At 38.0% G+C, this 20,200-nt stretch overlaps 1 long non-coding RNA gene across 1 annotated transcript; it reads right to left on the bottom strand.

The window, feature by feature from the left end:
• Positions 1 to 1,333: 1,333 nt before the first annotated feature.
• Positions 1,334 to 4,065, bottom strand: LOC138365146 (uncharacterized). Its single transcript, XR_011228694.1, has 3 exons — positions 4,031 to 4,065; positions 1,981 to 2,079; positions 1,334 to 1,466 (listed from the first exon to the last, which is right to left on the bottom strand). It is a non-coding gene; the product is annotated as an uncharacterized lncRNA (long non-coding RNA).
• Between the last annotated feature and the right edge of the window lie 16,135 nt (positions 4,066 to 20,200).

Here is a 20,200-nt window from a genome sequence, read left to right on the forward strand (position 1 = left end):
AGTGTGACAAAATTATTTGCACACCCTCCTCCACTATGTGATGGAGTGCAAAAAGATATGGGAATTCGGATAATTCTATAACAAATGTTCAAGATATGAGTAAATATTTAATTCAAAATGATCTGCTGCCAGAAATCTTGGTCAAATATCACCAGTTTGCTAACTGTGTTTAGTAACTAAGTGATTGTAACCTATCCACCGCTGTCCACTGGATGGAGGCAGTGTGCAAGATAAACATATCAATTGTGACACTAGCTCTCCACACATGTCAGTTGCTTAATTTAAAATCTGTGCTCATGGTCGGTCTCGAGCCCCTTGTCAATGTGGTGATGTGCATGGAATTATGTAATTAGGTCATCAAGATTGAAACTTGCTTAGCTAAAATGAATTGCTTGGTTCAGTCCCGGAGCCAATTAATTATGTGCCTCTGCAACCATTTCCACTACCACTAACAACATAGATATGGGATGCATAATATATGAACTAAACTACTGTACTATGTAAATGCTTTTCATTATTGCCAACACAAAGGAACATGCAGGTGTTTATGATTTTCATTGTTAGCTTATGCAAAATAATAATAATAATAATTACCATGATAAAACAATTCGGTGAGATTATTAACATTTTTGCTTGACAGACCACTTCCTGGTAGCATGCCCTTTGTGGTATTTCTATTGCCGACCTTAAAATAGATGACAGCAACTTGATTACCACCACCTTGTAGCTTAGAGACCTGCAATACAACAAAATATTTACAAATATAACTAAAATATTTTTAGTGTTAATTTGAACATAGTGTTCAAGAGATATGGCTTCAATTATAAAAAAAGAGATTAACTTTATGATTACAGAATATAAGATGGGATAACCATAAGCTTCTGAAACAGACAGCATCCCTCCCTCATACAGCATTGGGTACATCTGCAAAAGTGCAGAAGTACTGAAGTAGCTTAAGATGTACTTTTCTTACCTAGTTTAAGAGACCTACTGAAAGTTATATCATTAAAGTATAATTACATAACTAATGGAAATTAAAAAAAATATAAAATAACACAAAAATACTTATATAATGCACATTACTTTATTTTTAACAACAATAAGTACAGTATTCACCAAAATTGAAAATGTTAATACTAATTAATTATCAAATGGCTTAAAATCTGTTTATTTGTGGGACAATTCAAAACCTAACAGAATGGATATTAATACAATATGATACAATTCTAATTGAAGAAATAACAGAATGCATGAAATACTTACAGATTTTTTCATGGCTTTAAATGATCTGCAAAGGTTTTGATGCTTAGCAGCTCTTCGACCCATTTCCTTATATTTCTCCTCCCGCTTTACATCACCCTTACGCTTTTCATCTATAAAGCTGTGTCCACAGTTGCAGAAATGTCGACGAACACTAATGACATTACTGCAGATGGGACAACACCGCTGGAAAGGTTTCTTCTGGCCTGTAAATAAAGATAATCTGGGCAATCATAAAAAAAAGAGTAAAATGTAGCATAATGAAAGAGCACAAAGCAGTACAGTGCTACAGAAGACTGAGCGGAGAATTGTGATTGTATTATTGAGAACCTGTACAGCACCAGATTTTATTAATTACACAAGCAAACCAAATTTAATATGTTTAAATAAGAGAAGAATAATCTGGAATTTTCAATGTAAATCAAAATTGCTATTTGTGAACTGCAAATAATTGAATTGTGACTCAAATACTTATTTGACTAAGTTTTTTGATCTTCCAATAATATTAAATTAATATTCAACTTAACTAACATTTTGTGGCATTAATAAAGTTTGAAATATATATGCAATTCTAACAGACAAAATTGACAAAACAAAATTAAGATTTTATACTCTATATCTAATGATAATGTGAACTTACACCCAAATAAAATTAATAACCTACAAAAATAAAATTTAAAGTATATATTATATACAAATCACAATTATAATGTAACTTACTTGAATTACTGGAAGCCATTGCTGTAATGTTCTCTCAGATAGAATTGTTGACAATGTTGTAATGTTGCAATTGATAATGTTGTCTGATTTAAATTTTACCTAAAAAAAATATATATTAATAACAGATATACAATAGCATCAGTTTAGATTAATTATAAAAAAACAAAAATGCATATTTTTCATATATATTTTTTCATGCATATTTTTCTACCTTGCATATAAATGCAAGGTAGAATGCATAAATGCACTAAGATGGTGGTGCATGTATTTTATAACACATTTGAACAATGAAACTCTACAGATGATACAGAAGACACAAGAAAATTGGCACTGTAGGAGACATTGAAAAAACAGAAATAACATGATGTTTAACAGTGATAAGTTACAGGTGCTGAAGTATGGTAAAAACGAGAAAATTAAATGAAACAAGGAACACAGGACACAATCAGACCTACTCTAAGAAGGAAAAAACATGCAAGAGATCTGAGAATTACGACGTCTGACGACCTCACACTTTGTGAACATAACCGAGCAAATATAGTGGCGGCCAGAAAAATAATGGGATGGTTTATGAGAATGTTAAAATTCAAAGACCCCACCCACAGTAATGCTAATACTATTCAAATAACTGGTGCTGTCCCATCTTGAGTATTTCTCGGTACTGACTCCCACCTTTCTGAACAGGAGAAATCTCTGAATTAGAGGAAATAAAGAGACCATAAACAGCAAACATATAAATGATAAAAAAATCTAAATAATTGAGACCGTCTCAAAGCTCTCAAAATGTACTCTCTGGACAGGAGACAAGAATGGTATCAAATAATACATATATGTAAGATACTAGAGGGCCAAGTCCCAAATTTGCACAGCATAATATAACAACATACTGGAGCTAAAGATACAGAAGGAAATTAATAATAGGTGTCATAGGTACAATCAGAGAGAGGAGTCTCTGTCTCTGTCTGGAGGAGTCTTATCAACTAGTCTTAACAGTAGGGGGTTCAAGGGCTGTTTGCTAGGCTAGGCAAGGGTAGACTAGGCTTGGCTATTGTTGGCTAGGTTATGCTAGGAAGAAGTAGGCTAGGCTGATTTACTCCACCAGTAATTGGCGGTCTGTCTAATTACAAGCTACCACAAGCTACACAAGCTTCACATAGCTTCCTGGCAATATGTTAGTAATGAATAAATAAGATATATTTACTCATTATAATGTTGGTACTGAATGTACAACACGAAAAAAGATAATTTTAATCTGAAAAAGTATCTTTTTATAAAGAAATTAGACGAAAATAAAGAAATGGTGACACCAAATCAAGTCGACAATCCAAGCATCGGTTAAGTTAGGTTAGGTTAGGTTTGGTTTGGTTTGGTTAAGTTAGGTTAGGTTAGATTTGGTTAGGTTAGATTTGGTTAGGTTAGATTTGGTTAGGTTTGATTAGGTTAGGTTAGGTTAGGTCAGCCTAACATATCATATTTATTCATCACTAACGTATTGCCAGGAAGCTTTGTGAAGCTTGTGTAGCTTGTGGTAGCTTGTGGTAATTAGACAGACCCGTAACTGGGGGGAAAGAGGGGAGGGGGGACCCTCAATATAAGCCTAATTTGTAGCTTCCTGTTCTCTGACACAATGATTTATTTTACGTCAGGCTTTCAGCACAGCCGCATAAAAAACCCTGGTTATTTATTTATTTTTATACGAGAAGGTACACTGGGGGTTAAGAGAGAAAATAGGAATAATGATGATTTTACAATCTTGCCCGAAACGCTATGAGTACTAGTGGCTTTAGGTATTGTATGTAGTACCTTTATCTATAAATCAAACAGAATGTTTGTACTGTAACTCTGCATCTATGTATATATTTTTCCTAAATAAATTATTATTATTATTGTAAAGCCACTAGCACGCATAGCGTTTCGGGCAAAGATCCCGTACCCAGAAGCTGGGTATCTTTTGTTGCCCTGTGACTACTCCTATGACATTCCCTAACTCTTATGACATTCCCTAACAGTATTTTTAAACTAATAACAATGAACAGTAGTTCAATATTACCGGAATAATCCAACTCATGTGGCCATGTTTTTGTTTGAAGCCCGGTCGTTCAGTTCGTATACAGCATAAACCAGTCTAACCTAAAACCAGTCTTAAAAATGTCTTACCATTGCTAAGAAATCCTAAGATATAAATATTTACAATAATACACTGGTTGTTTTAGTTGATTTAGGGGCGATGACATGAGTAAACTGGTTATGTTGTGTTGATTTAGGGGCAACGAACTGTGGTTATTAGACTATGTTTTGTACATAAGCAAAAAACAAGGTGTAATTCTTTTAATTATAACAATAGTAACGACAAAAAGTTAATAATTAATGTACTTGTTAAGCAAAATTCGCAATATCTTAGTTTTCTTTGAGAAAAAAAAAATAAAAGACATCTGGAAAAAGATCTGCAGACTATGTCTTACATTTTATTCCGTTATTTACACTAAAAGAACAATTAAACGTACACTATCGCCCGTGCCTGGTGCACGAGCACCAGGCACGGGCACCGGGAGCATCCCAGACACTGCCTTAATCGACTGAGATTAAGGCAGTGTCATTTTCATTCCTTTAGAACAAGGAAATCCTATTCTTAAACTGTATAATATGAGCTGCGCAATAATTTTTTGCTGATCTTCAATAAAGAAATTCTGGAGGACTTGTGCAAGGATTAGGATGAGTTAGCCTAGTTTTTATATCCGTTTCTGGTTACTCAAGAGTGACACTGGCGGGCAACACGAGAATAAATATTTGTATAAATTCCAATTTCGATCCGATCTACTTGGGGATAGTTTACAAATGTTCGCCATGAAATTTACGTTTTCTCTAATAGCCGAAGAGCTTATTTGAGAAAACAGTATGGCATTGAATCAGCGTGGTAAAACAATTGTATTATTGACACGACGAGTATAATCGACGTAGTTTTTATATATGTTGCCGGTCGAACACATCCTTATGTGACGTTTTATGTTCTTCTAGAACATTCTATTGCGAACACATTGGTACAAAAATGAAATACGTACATCGAAAACTAATGTCAGAACAGTGACTAGAGTATAAACTTTTAAATATGGCCGCTCGATCGCCGATACACTAATTTCATTTGGGGAAATTTATTTTTTCATACGCTGTTTCGCGACAATTATTTATATCTGATATAAATGTTGCAAAAGAAGTTTAGGATTAAGTAACATATTACACATTAAAAAAATGCATACATTAATACCTAAACAGTTTGTAAATACAGTGATAAATTGTGCCAAACATTACACAATATTATTTACCAAGAAGCATATGACAACTCAAAACGGCATGATTTCAACAGGATTTTTTATAGTTGTCAAAAAACTCTGATTTTAATTATCAAGTATTTGTCACAATGAATTTTATATAATTATGAGGCAGTGGAACGACCAAATTGTTCTGTATTATAAATGCATAATGCTAAATTTCTATATACATAACAGTAAAATAATGACCACCTACATTTAAGGATAACTAGGAAATAGTAACTGGAAACTTTATTTGAACGAAAATTCATTACCAAATTTCTTAGATGTTTTTCTTAATATAAAGATCAACAGTAACGAATCTTATTCATTGTGGACAAATTAACAAAAAAAAAAAAACATAATTTTCATTGAGGACCATGTATTAGAGCATACTTAGTCACTTATATATTAAAAGTATTGTGTTTTTTGAAACATTGGGGTTGTAAACAAACAGAACGGCCTACCCGAAAAGTCGTAACATAAGAAGTTGTACATGTTTGCAAATTTGTTATTTGATAAATGATTATTACTAATTTACGACAACTATAAAGGTTTCCCATTAGTTAAATTATTGTAGTGTGACTAAATGCTACTACAAAACATATATAAATCCTGGGAAAGTCACAATGACCAGCGACATTAAAGCATAAAAGACTAAATAGTAACAGGCAACTGTCGGCGAACGAAAAATTCATTTCCAAATTTATTAGATGTTTTCCTAAATATAAAGATCGATAGGCTGGAATTTTCTGGATTAGGGCCTAATTAAGGCAGAAATATATGTATTTTTACTTGAAGAACATATATCAGAGCATAGTTTGTGAGTTATAGAATAATAAGAGTGTGGTATTTCATTGTATAACAGGAGATAGTCCATGGAAGCGAAAATAGACGTAGTTTAAGACAAAATAACGTCCAAAAACAGCCGTAGAGTCAAACGGCAACTGTTGACGTTCTTTTAAAGAGGACAGGTTGCACCAAGGAGGCGATTTAAGAAGGGACAGAAGAAAGTGAGCCTCAAAGCGATGTACACTAACATAGATGGAATTACAAATAAAGCAAATGAGCTTGGAGAACGGGTACTAGAGGAAAACCCAGACATAATAGCCCTCGCAGAAACAAAGATCACGAAAACGATAACAAACGTAGTGTTCCCACAGGACTATTATGTTATGAGGAAAGAGAGGGAAGGAAGAGGTGGGGGTGGTGTAGCTCTGCTGGTAAGAAAAGGCTGGGATTTTGAGGAGATGGATATTCAGGGCTGTGAAGGTTTCAGTGACTACATAGCAGGTACTGTAACAATTGGAGGGGAAAAAATTATAGTCGTAGTCATATATTATCCACCACCAAATGACAGAAGACCTAGACAGGAATATGATAGAAACAACATGGCCACCATTAATATAATAGAAAGAGCAGCTTCTGTTGCTAGCAGGAATGGATCTGGACTACTAATTATGGGAGACTTCAACCATGGGAAGATAGATTGGAAGAACAGAGACCCGCATGGAGGACCAGAAACATGGAGGGCTAAGCTGCTGGACGTGGCAACAAGAAACTTTCTAAGCCAGCACATCACAGAACCAACAAGAATGAGAGGAGAAGATGAACCAGCAATGCTTGATTTGATATTTACCCTAAATGAGTGGAATATATGAGAAGTTAAGATAGAAGCGCCCTTGGGAATGAGTGACCACAGTGTATTGAACTTTGAGTACCTGGTAGAGCAAGGACTTATCTCCCCCCAAAAATAACTAGGAATCAAAAGGCTGGCATACCGAAAGGGAAATTATGAACAGATGAGAAGTTTCCTAAGTGAAATACCTTGGGACACAGACCTCAGAGATAAGTCCGTATAGGGTATGATGGACTATGTTGCCAAAAGTGTCAGGAGTCAGTAAACAGGTTCATCCCGGCCCAAACGGAAAAATCCGAGAAGCAACAGAAGAATCCATGGTATAATAGGGCATGTATGGAAGCGATGAAACTGAACAAAAGGGTGTGGAGGAACTTCCGGAATAACAGTACACCAGAAAGCAGAGAGAGATACCAGAGAACCAGGAATGAGTACGTCAGGGTGAGAAGAGAAGCAGAGAAAAGTTTTGAAAATGATATAGCAAACAAAGCCAAGACCGAACCAAAGCTACTCCACAGTCACATCAGAAGGAAATCAACAGTGAAAGAACAGGTATTGAAACTTCGAACAGGCAAGGACAGGCATACAGAGAATGACAGAGAGGTGTGTGAGGAACTCAACAAGAGGTTCCAGGAGGTCTTCACAATAGAACAAGGTGACGTCACTGTGCTAGGAGAAAGGGAGGTAATCCAGGCGGCCTTGGAAGAGTTCGAAATTACGAGAGAGGAGGTCAAGATATACCTGCTGGATTTGGATGTTAGAAAGGCTGTTGGTCCAGATGGGATCTCACCATGGATACTGAAAGAGTGTGCAGAGGCACTTTGCTTGCCACTCTCCATAGTGTATAGTAGGTCACTGGAGACGGAAGACTACCAGAAATATGGAAGATGGCGAATGTGGTCCCAATATACAAAAAGGGCGACAGGCAAGAGGCACTGAACTACAGGCCAGTGTCCTTGACTTGTATACCATGCAAGGTGATGGAGAAGATCGTGAGAAAAAACCTGGTAACACATCTGGAGAGAAGGGGCTTCGTGACAAATCGCCAACATGGGTTCAGGGAGGATAAATCTTGCCTTACAGGCTTGATAGAATTCTACGATCAGGTGACAAAGATTAAGCAAGAAAGAGAGGGCTGGGCGGACTGCATTTTCTTGGATTGTCGGAAAGACTTTGACACAGTACTGCATAAGAGGCTGGTACATAAGCTGGAGAGACAGGCAGGTGTAGCTGGTAAGGTGCTCCAGTGGATAAGGGAGTATCTAAGCAATAGGAAGCAGAGAGGTACGGTGAGGAGTGAGACCTCCGATTGGCGTGAAGTCACCAGTGGAGTCCCACAGGGCTCTGTACTCGGTCCTATCTTGTTTCTGATATATGTAAAAATGATCTCCCAGAGGGTATCGATTCATTTCTCTCAATGTTTGCGGACGATGCTAAAATTATGAGAAGGATTAAAACAGAAGAGGACTGTTTGAGGCTTCAAGAAGACCTAGACAAGCTGCAGGAATGGTCGAACAAATGGTTGTTAGAGTTTAACCCAACCAAATGTAATGCAATGAAGATAGGTGTAATGAGCAGGAGGCCAGATACAAGGTATCATCTGGGAGAGGAAATTCTTCAGGAGTCAGAGAAGGAAAGAGACTTGGGGGTTGATATCACGCCAGACCTGTCTCCTGCAGCACATATCAAGTGGATAACATCAGCGGCATATGCCAGGCTTGAAACTTGTGTAAAGAAACTTGTGTAAAGAATCATTCAGAACTTTGTATACCACATATGTCAGGCCAATCCTGGAGTATGCAGCCCCCGCATGGAGTCCATATCTAGTCAAGGATAAGACTAAACTGGAAAAGGTTCAAAGGTTTGCTACCAGACTAGTACCCAAGCTGAGAGGTATGAGCTACGAGGAGAGACTACGGGAATTAAACCTCACTTCGCTGGAAGACAGAAGAGTTAGGGGGGACATGATCACCACATTCAAGATGCTGAAGGGAATTGATAGGGTAGATAAAGACAGTCTATTTAACACAAGGGGACAAAGGTGGAAACTGAGTGCCCAAATGAGCCACAGAGATATTTGAAAGAACTTTTTTAGTGTCAGAGTGGTTGACAAATGGAATGCATTAGGAAGTGATGTGGTGGAGGCTGACTCCATACACAGTTTGAAGTGTAGATATGATAGAGCCCGATAGGCTCAGGAATCTGTACAACTGTTGATTGACGGTGGAGAGGCGGGACCAAAGAGCCAGAACTCAACCCCCGCAAACACAACTAGGTGAGAACTAGGTGAGTACACACACACACACACACACACACACACACACACACACACACACACACACACACACACACACACACACACACACATCACACATGGAGGCGAGGATACGTGGAGAGCATAACTATTGGAGGTTGTGACAAGAAACTTTTAAACCCAGCATGTCGGAGAACCCACAAGGATGAGAGGCAATGACGAACCAGCGAGACTCGACCTAGTCTTCACTCTGAACGGCTCCGAGATAAGAGAAATTGGTTTTGAGTACCCATTAGGAATGAGTGACCACAGTGTACTGGTGTTTGAGTACCTGATTGAAGAAGGGTTATTGAACTCGATGAGGGATACCGAAACCAAAAGGTTAGCATACCGAAAGGGAAACTATGAGGGGATAAGAAAATTCCTAACAGATATAGCATGGGAAATAGAGCTCAGGGGAAAGACGGCCCAAGATATGATGGATTACATAACGCAGAAGTGCAAGGACGCAGCAAACAAGTTTGTCCCAGTCCAAAAGGGAAACAGAGAAATGAAGATGAGAAACCCATGGTTTATTCAGATATGCAGGCTAGCTAAGCAGCAAAGTAAAACTGCATGGAGTAACTATAGGAATAACAGGACACTGGAGAGCAGAGAAAGATACCAGACTGCCAGGAATGAATATGTCAGGATGAGAAGAGAGGCAGAAAGACAATACGAAAATGACATCGCAAGCAAGGCAAAAACTCAGCCTAAATTGTTGCATAGCCACATCAGGAGAAAAACAACAGTAAAGGAACAGGTTATGAAATTAAGGAGCGGGGCGGAAGGATTCACTACAAATGACAAGGAAGTGTGTGAGGAACTGAATAAGAAATTCCAGGAGGTCTTCGCCTTAGAGCAAGGAGAAATTACAGAGATAAGTGAGGGAATAGCTAATCAGTAACCACTGGAATAGTATGAGATTACCAGCGGGGAAGTAAGGAAGTGTTTACTAGAGTTGGATGTGACAAAGGCTATAGGTCCAGATGGAATATCCCCTTGGATACTAAAGGAAGGAGCAAAAGAACTGAGCCTACCACTCTCCATAGTGTATAACAAATCACTGGCAACAGGTGAACTGCCAGATATTTGGAAAGCAGCTAATGTAGTCCTGATATACAAGAAAGGGGATAGACAGGAGGCACTGAACTACAGGCCAGTGTCCCTAACCTGCATACCATGCAAGCTGATGGAGAAGATTGTGCGAAAAAAACTAGTGGAGTATCTGGAGCGAAGGAATTTTGTAACACAGCATCAACATGGGTTCAGGGATGGCAGGTCCTGCCTCACAGGGTTACTTGAATTCTACGACCAGGCAACAAAAATAAGGTAAGAAAGAGAAGGGTGTGTAGACTGCATATTTTTGGACTGTCAGAAAGCCTTTGATACAGTGCCACACAAGAAGCTAGTGCGAAAGTTTGAGATGCAGGCAGAAGTGAATGGGAAGGTACTCCGTTGGGTAGAGGAGTACCTAAGCAACAGGAGACAACGAGTCTGTGTGAGGGGTGAGGTCTCAGATTGGCGAGTCGTTACAAGGGGACGTTACAAGAGTCGCGCAGGGGTGAGTCCTTGGACCTATACTGTTTCTGGTATATGTAAATGATCTCCCAAAGGGTATAGATTCGTTCCTCTCAATGTTTGCCGACGATGCAAAAATTATGAGGATTGAAACAGAGGATGCTAGTAGGAGGCTGCAAGATGACCTAGATAGACTGAGTGAATTGTCCAACAAATGGCTGTTGAAGTTCAACCCGAGTAAATGCAAAGTAATGAAAATAGGCAGTGGAAACAGGAGGCCAGACACAGGATACAGTATAGGAGATGAAGTACTTAATGAAACAGACAGAGAGAAAGATGTAGGAGTTGATATCACACCAAACCTCTCTCCTGAAGCCCACATAAAGAGAATAACGTCAGCGGCATATGCGAGGCTGGCTAACATCAGAACAGCGTTCAGGAACCAGTGTAAGGAATCATTCAGAATCTTGTACACCACATATGTAAGACCAATGCGGCTCCAGCATGGAGCCCGTACCTTGTCAAGCACAAGACGATGCTGGAAAAAGTTGAAAGGTATGCCACTAGACTAGTCCCAGAACTAAGAGGCATGAGTTACGAGGAAAGGCTGCGGGAAATGCCCCTTACGACATTGGAAAACAGAAGAGTAAGCGGAGACATGATCACAACCTACAAAATCCTCAGGGGAATCGACCGGGTAAACAAGGATAAACTATTCAACACTGGTGGTACGCGAACAAGGGGACACAGGTGGAAGCTGAGTACCCAAATGAGCCACAAGGACGTTAGAAGGAACTTTTTCAGTGTCTGAGTAGTTAACGGATGGAATGCATTAGGCAGTGATGTGGTGGAGGCTGACTCCATACACAATTTCAAATGTAGATATGATACAGCCCAGTAGGCTCAGGAATCTGTACACCAGTTGATTGACGGTTGAGAGGCGGGACCAAAAAGCCAAAGCTCAACCCCCGCAAGCACAAATAGGTGAGTACACACACACACACACACACACACACACACACACACACACACACACACACACACACACACACACACACACACACACACACACACACACACACACACATACACACACACACACTGGGGGCCCCCCCTACCTCTTCCTCCATTTCCGTCTTCCCCCTTTCAGCCCCAATGCCCACACCTACCCCTGAGTTCCAAATACCTACCTTCCTTGATGCCCAGGCCCCATTCGCCCCCAAGCACCCCTTCCGACCCCTTTCACCCCCAGACACCCTCCGGATTCCCTCAGACAACCCCCGGATCCTTCCAGACACCCGTCCGGATCCCCCCAGAACCCGCCGGATCCCCCCAGACACCCCCCGGATCCCCCCCCATACACCCCCCCCCGGATTCTCCCCAGACTCCCTCCCCGGATCCCCCCGGATCCTCCCCCCCCAGACACTCCCAGATCCCCCCAGACCCCCAGAGAAAGGGCCAACTCTGGTACAGGAGTTTCCATGAAGAATCTCAAGGTTTGTACTCCAAAGCTGATGGGGTATGTAATAAAGTAGACGAAATAAAAGAAAGATTGAGTGAGGGAGATCCTGACATAATTGCAATTGTGGAAACTAAATCAAATGACATGATCTCAAATGCAATCTTTTCAGAGGGCTACCAGGTGATAAGAAAAGAGAGGACACAGAGACAGGGAGGGGGAGTAGCACTCCTAATAAAGCAGAAATGGAAATTTGAAGACCTAGGAAATCACGTTACCAATGAGAGCACAAGCTTCATACATGAAACTCTGACAGCAGATGGAAGGAAGATTGTGATCTTGGTCATCTACAATCCCTCTCCAAACAGTTGAAGACCCAGGCAGGAGTATGATGACAACAACAAGGCATGCATAGATGAACTGCAGAAGGCAGCAACACTAGCCCACAAAATGAGAGCGAAGGTGCTGTTCATGGGGGACCTGAATCAAGGAGAGATAAATTGGGAATCAAGGAATCCCCATGGAGGGGACGAAACGTGGGGAGCAAAGTTAATAGATGTTATAGATAGGAATTTCCTAACACAACATGTGAAGGAAGACACAAGGGAAAGAGGAGGAGTTGCACCGAGCCTATTAGACGTGATTTTCACCCAGAACGTAGAAGACATCGAGAATTTGGAACACGAAATAACTCTAGGGGCCAGAGACCTTTGTGTCCTAGTCTTTGACTACATGATGGAATTCAAATTTGTGACCATGGGACAAGAGGTCTGGGAAAGGAGAGCTGACTACAGGATAGGGATAGGGGATTATAGGAGGATAAGGGACTATCTGGGAGAAGTACAGTGGGAGGATGAAATTATAGGAAAAACAGTCCAAGATATGACGGACCGAGTCATTCAGAAATGCCAGGAGGCCGAAGAGGGATTTATACCAACAGTAAAGGGAAAAAATAAGCGGGAATATAATAACCCATGGTTTAATAGTGTCAGGAAGCAAAAAAGGCCAGCAGGCAGAAGTGGAGGAAGTATAGAAGACAAAGGACAGAGGACAACAGGATCAAATGCAACAAAGCTAGGAACGATTACATTAGCATAAGACGAACATCGGAAAGGGACTATGAGAACGATATTGCGATCAAAGCGAAAAAGCAACCTAAGTTACTACACAGTCATATAAGAAGAAAAATGTTGGTGAACGACCAAGTGACAAGACTAAGGAAAACAGAGGGGGCATATAATGAAAGCGACAAAGAAATCTGCGAGGCATTGAATGCCAGTTTCCATGGAGTGTTCACTACCAAGCATGAGAAGCTCCCATTGTTAGAAGGGATTACCCTTAGATGAAAGACTATCAGATATAGAGATGACAGCAGAGGAGGTAATGAAACAGTTGACAACACTGGATGCAACTAAAGCAGTTGGACCAAAGTATCACCGTGAATACTAAAAGAAGCAGCGCAGACCCTCAGCGTGCCTCTGGCAATGATTTTTAATGAGTCACTTATGTCGGGAGAATTGCCCAGTTGCTGGAAGAAGGCAAATGTCGTACCGATCTTCAAGAAAGGAGATAGGGAGGAGGCACTTAACTATAGACCTGTATCACTGACAAGCATCCCCTGTAAAATACTGGAAAGAATAATTAGGCTACGACTGGTTGCACACCTGGAGAACGTAAGGTTTGTGAACAAACATCAACATGGGTTCTGGAAAGGGTAATCGTACCTAACAAACCTTTTGGAATTATATGATAAAATAACGAGGATAAGACAGGACAGAGATGGTTGGGCAGACTGCATATTTCTGGACTGCCGAAAAACCTTTGATACAGTACCGCACATGAGACTGCTGTTCAAACTCGAGAGTCAGGCGGGGGTGGGAGGAAAGGTCCTAGCATGGATATGGAACTACCTAACAGGAAGGAGCCAAAGAGTTACGGTAAGGGGCGAGAAGTCGGACCGGCGAACAGTAACGAGTGGAGTACCACAAGGATCGGTGCTGGGACCAATTCTATTTCTAGTATATGTTAACGATATGTTTACAGGCGTAAAGTCCTACATGTCGATGTTTACAGATGATGCAAAGTTGATGAGAAGAGTTGTAACAGATGAGGATTGAAGGATCCTCCAAGAGGACCTGAACAGATTGCAGATATGGTCAGAGAAATGGCTACTGGAGTTCAACACGAGCAATTGTAAAGTTATGGAAATGGGACTAGGAGATAGGAGACCAAAGGGACTTTATACAATGAAGGGGAATCGCTTACCTGTGACGACTCATGAAAGAGACCTGGTCATGGACGTAACACCTAATCTATCTCCTGAAGCACATATAAATAGGATAACGACAGCAGCGTACTCTACACTGGTAAAAGTTAGAACATCATTCAGAAACTTAAGTAAGGAGGCATTTAGGGCGCTTTACACTGCCTACGTGAGGCCAGTCTTAGAGTATGCCGCCTCATCATGGAGTCCCCATCTGAAGAAGCATATAAGGACACTGGAAAAGGTTCAGAGGTTTGCAACAAGACTCGTCCCAGAGTTACGAGGGATGGAGTATGAGGATCGCCTGAGGTAACTGTGCCTTACGACACTAGAAAGAAGAAGGGAGAGGGGGGACATGATAGGAATGTATAAAATACTTAGGGGGATTGACAGAGTGGACATAGACGAAATGTTCACACGGAATAGTAACAGAACGAGGGGACATGGGTGGAAGCTGGAAACTCAGATGAGTCACAGGGATGTTAGGAAGTTTTCTTTTAGCGTGAGAGTAGTGGGAAAATTAGGAAGTTTTCTTTTAGCGTGAGAGTAGTGGAAAAATGGAATGCACTTAAGGAACAGGTTGTGGAAGCAAATACTATTCATAATTTTAAAACTAGGTATGATAGGGAAATAGGACCATAGTCATTGCTGTAAACAACCGATGCTTGAGAGGCGGGATCCAAGAGTCAATGCTCGATCCTGCAGACACAATTAGGTGAGTACACACACACACAGTTACACATTCACCCAGACAGACAGACAGACAGATAGACAGATGCACAGTCCCCAGACAGACAGACAGACTGACAGATGCACACTCACCCAGACTGACAGCCAGACAGCCAGACAGACAGACAGACAGACAGACAGACAGACAGACAGACAGACAGACAGACAGACAGATTGACACTCAAATCACACACACAGAACGCATTTTCAGTTTTCACTTCACATTTCACAAAGTTTACTCACATAATAAAGGCTGCGTTTCCTGCTCCAATCGCAACATGGAAGATCGGATATAATATCCATACGTGTTGGCTAAATCACATAGCTCTATGGGGATATTTTCTGTGGGTTTGTCATTAATAAACGGGCAATCAGGAGAGGCTTCTGTGTGACGACTGCGAGGGGTACCGCCTTTCAGCCACCCTCCAACCATTTTATGGCAGAAGGCGCAAATACAGTAATCATGCGCCTTAAGGTAGTAATATCCGTCCTTTGACAGGGATAGTCGGTATAGCCAGCTTGGACTTCATTTTGAAAAAGTGTCCAACCTAGCTCGTTCACAGCGAACACGTTCTAAACTACGGAACGTCTTTCTAGGGTACAGTTCCATACTGAGGTCGCTCTCAAAATTGGGTATAGAAGAACCCTCAGAGGTTATTTATCCTCAAGAAAAAATAAAAAATGACTGTTTACATTATGGTATATATTTCATTGTTATTCCTCTGTATGTGCTGATCGATCTAGTTATTACATTCGTCATAGGAAAAAAGATCAGAGTGGGGAGAGAGAATGGAGAAGCTCTCTATCTTCATTAAGAATTAGTAAATAGAGGTGAAAGTAACCAAATTACGCTCACCTGCATTTCTCAAGAGTGTAGGTGTTACTCCTACCATTTTTATTAGGGTAGAAAAGGCAGAGCTAGCGTAATGGGAAGATAATTATATATATATATATATATATATATATATATATATATATATATATATATATATATATATATATATATATATATATATATATATATATATATATATGTCGTACCTAGTAGCCAGAACACAGTTCTTGGCCTACTATGCAAGGCCCGATTTGCCTAATAAGCCAAGTTTTCATGAATTAATGTCTTTTCGACTACCTAACCTACCTAACCTAACCTAACCTAACTTTTTCGGCTACCTAACCTAACCTAACCTATAAAAATAGGTTAGGTTAGGTTAGGTAGGGTTGGTTAGGTTCGGTCATATATCTACGTTAATTTTAACTTCAATAAAAAAAAATTGACCTCATACATAATGAAATGGGTAGCTTTATCATTTCATAAGAAAAAAATTAGAGAAAATATATTAATTCAGGAAAACTTGGCTTATTAGGCAAATAAGGCCTTGCATAGTAGGCTGAGAAGTGCGTTCTGGCTACTAGGTACGACATATATATATATATATATATATATATATATATATATATATATATATATATATATATATATATATATATATATATATATATATATAATGTCGTTCCTAGTAGCCAGAACGCACTTCTCGGCCTACTATGCAAGGCCTGATTTGCCTAATAGGCCAAGTGATTTTCTTTATTTCAATAAATTGTTTCCAATTAGTTTACTTTAATTATTATTATATTATATTAAGAACATAAATTATTGACCTAATTGTGTTAGTTTAGGTTAGATTAACATAGGCTAAGTTAGGTTAGGTTAGGTAGGGCAGGTTTGGTTCGGTCATATATCTACGTTAGTTTTAACTTAAATTTAAAAAAAAACTCAAACATAATGAAATGGATAGCTTTATCATTCCATAGGAAAATAATATTAAAAATATATAAATTCAAGAAAACTTGGCTTATTAGGCAAGTCGAGCTTTGCATAGTAGGCTGAGTATGACGTTCTGACTACTAGGTACAACATATATATATATATATATATATATATATATATATATATATATATATATATATATATATATTATATGTCGTACCTAGTAGCCAGAACGCACTTCTAGGCCTACTATGCAAGGCCCGATTTGCCTAATAAGCCAACTTTTCCTGAATTAATATATTTTCTCTATTTTTTTCTTATGAAATGATAAATCTTTTCATTTCATTATGTATGAGGTAATTTTTTTTTATTGGAGTTAAAATTGACGTAGATATATGACCGAACCTAACCAAGCCCTACCTAACCTAACCTGACCCATCTTTATAGGTTAGGTAGCTAAAAAAAGTAGGTTAGGGTAGGTTAGGTAGTCGAAAAACAATTAATTCATGAAAACTTGGCTTATTAGGCAAATTGGGCCTTGCATAGTAGGCTGAGAAGTGCGTTCTGGCTACTAGGTACGACATATATATATATATATATATATATATATATATATATATATATATATATATATATATATATATATATATATATATATATATATATATATATATATCAGCCAATTATTGCACAACTATATTCTACCCACCTCAAGACTCCGCTCCAATATAGAAGCTTCAAGAAATATGGACCAATAGGCTTTCTACAAACACTTCTATTCAATATCCATTGTTTCGTGTTCTGTCTTGTGTTGATGAAATTAATACCCTATTAATACTCTTGTTCTGTCTTGTGTTGATGAAATTAATACCCTATTAATACCACATCTTGTTCTGTCTTGTGTTAATGCCACATCACCCCTTCCACCTCACTCAAATGTAGATATAAAATCGGACATGCGTAAGTTCTATTCAGTTGTGTATTTGTGAACTAAAGTCTCTAAAAATGTAATAAGTTTTACGAAACGCGCTCGTGTCGCGTCAGACTAGAAATAAAAATGAATTTTGGAGAATTGATTTTTGATTTACCTCCAACAGTGAAACGAAATGAACGAAAGATTGAGAAAATTCGTGTTAGAATTATTAATCTTACTTTTTCGGTCATATTTAATAATATATGTCTACAGGAAAGACTGCTACCAAAAAATATACTAATATATATAGATATATATATATATATATATATATATATATATATATTTAGATATATATATAATATAGATATATATATATATATATATATATATATATATATATATATATATATATATATATATATATATATATATATATATATATATATATATATATATATATATATATTATTGGGTAAATACTGGTTCAGTAACAGGGTTGTTGATTTATATATATATATATATATATATATATATATATATATATATATATATATATATATATATATATATATATATATATATATATATATATATATATATATATATATCGTATCTAGTAGCCAGAACACACTTCTCGGCCTACTATGCAAGGCCTGATTTGCCTAATAGCCCGAGTGATTTTCCTTATATAAAAAAAATCCCAATTAGTTTATTTGAATTATTATTATTATATTATATTAGGAACATAAATTATTGACTTAATTTTGTTAGTTTAGGTTAGGTTAAGATAGGTTAGGTTAGGTTAGGTAGGGTTGGTCAGGTTCGGTCATATATCTACATTAGTTTAACTCAAATTTAAACAAAATTAACTCATACATAATGAAATGGATAGCTTTATAATTTCATAAGAAAAAAACATTGAAAAATATATAAATTCAGGAAAACTTGGCTTATTAGGCAAATCGGGCCTTGCATAGTAGACCGAGTACTATGTTTTGGCTACCTGGTACAACATTTATATATACATATGTCGTAACTAGTAGCCAAAACGCACTTCTCGGCCTACTATGCAAGGACCGATTTGCCTAATAGGCCCAGTGATGTTCTTTATTTTCAATGATTTTTTTCAAAATAGTTTATTTAAATTATTATTATTATTTTATAAGAAGACCAATTTTTATTGACTTAGTAGTGTTAGTTTAGGTTAGGTTAAGGTAGGTTAGGTTAGGTAGGGTTGGTTAGGTTTGTTCATATATTTACGTTAGTTTTAATTCAAATATATAAAAAAAATAACATATATATTGACATGGACAGATTTATCATTTCATAAGAAAAAATGAAAAGTACATAAATTCAGAAAAACTTGGCTTATTAGGCAAGTCGGTCCTTGCACAGTAGGCCAAGTACGACGTTCTGACTACTAGGTACAACGTATATATATATATATATATATATATATATATATATATATATATATATATATGTCGTACCTAGTAGCCAGAACGCACTTCTCAGCCTACTATGCAAGGCCCGATTTGCCTAATAAGCCAAGTTTTCCTGAATTAATATATTTGCTCAAATTTTTTTCTTATGAAATGATAAAGCTACCCATTTCAATCTGTATGAGGTCAATTTTTTTTTATTGGAGTTAAAATTAACGTAGATATATGACCGAACCTAACCAACCCTACCTAACCTAACCTAACCTATCTTTATAGGTTAGGTTAGGTTAAGTAGCCGAAAAAGTTAGGTTAGGTTAGGTTAGGTAGGTTAGGTAGTCGAAAAACAATTAATTCATGAAAACTTGGCTTATTAGGCAAATCGGGCCTTGCATAGTAGGCTGAGAAGTGCGTTCTGGCTACTAGGTACGACATATATATATATATATATATATATGTCGTACCTAGTAGCCAGAACTCACTTCTCAGCCTACTATTCAAGGCCCGATTTGCCTAATAAGCCAAGTTTTCCTGAATTAATATATTTACTATAATTTTTTTCTTATGAAATGATAAAGCAACCCTTTTCTCTATGTATGAGGTCAATTTTTTTTTATTGGAGTTAAAATTAACGTAGATATATGACCGAACCTAACCAACCCTACCTAACCTAACCTAACCTATATTTATAGGTAAGGTTAGGTTAGGTAGCCAAAAAAAGCTAGGTTAGGTTAGGTTAGGTAGGTTAGGTAGACGAAAAAACATTAATTCATGAAAACTTGGCTTATAAGGCAAATCGGGCCTTGAATAGTAGGCTGAGAAGTGCGTTCTGGCTATTAGGTACGACATATATATATATATATATATATATATATATATATATAT

This window comes from Procambarus clarkii, chromosome 15 (genome assembly GCF_040958095.1).
Source record: "Procambarus clarkii isolate CNS0578487 chromosome 15, FALCON_Pclarkii_2.0, whole genome shotgun sequence".
Taxonomy (NCBI): domain Eukaryota; kingdom Metazoa; phylum Arthropoda; class Malacostraca; order Decapoda; family Cambaridae; genus Procambarus; species Procambarus clarkii.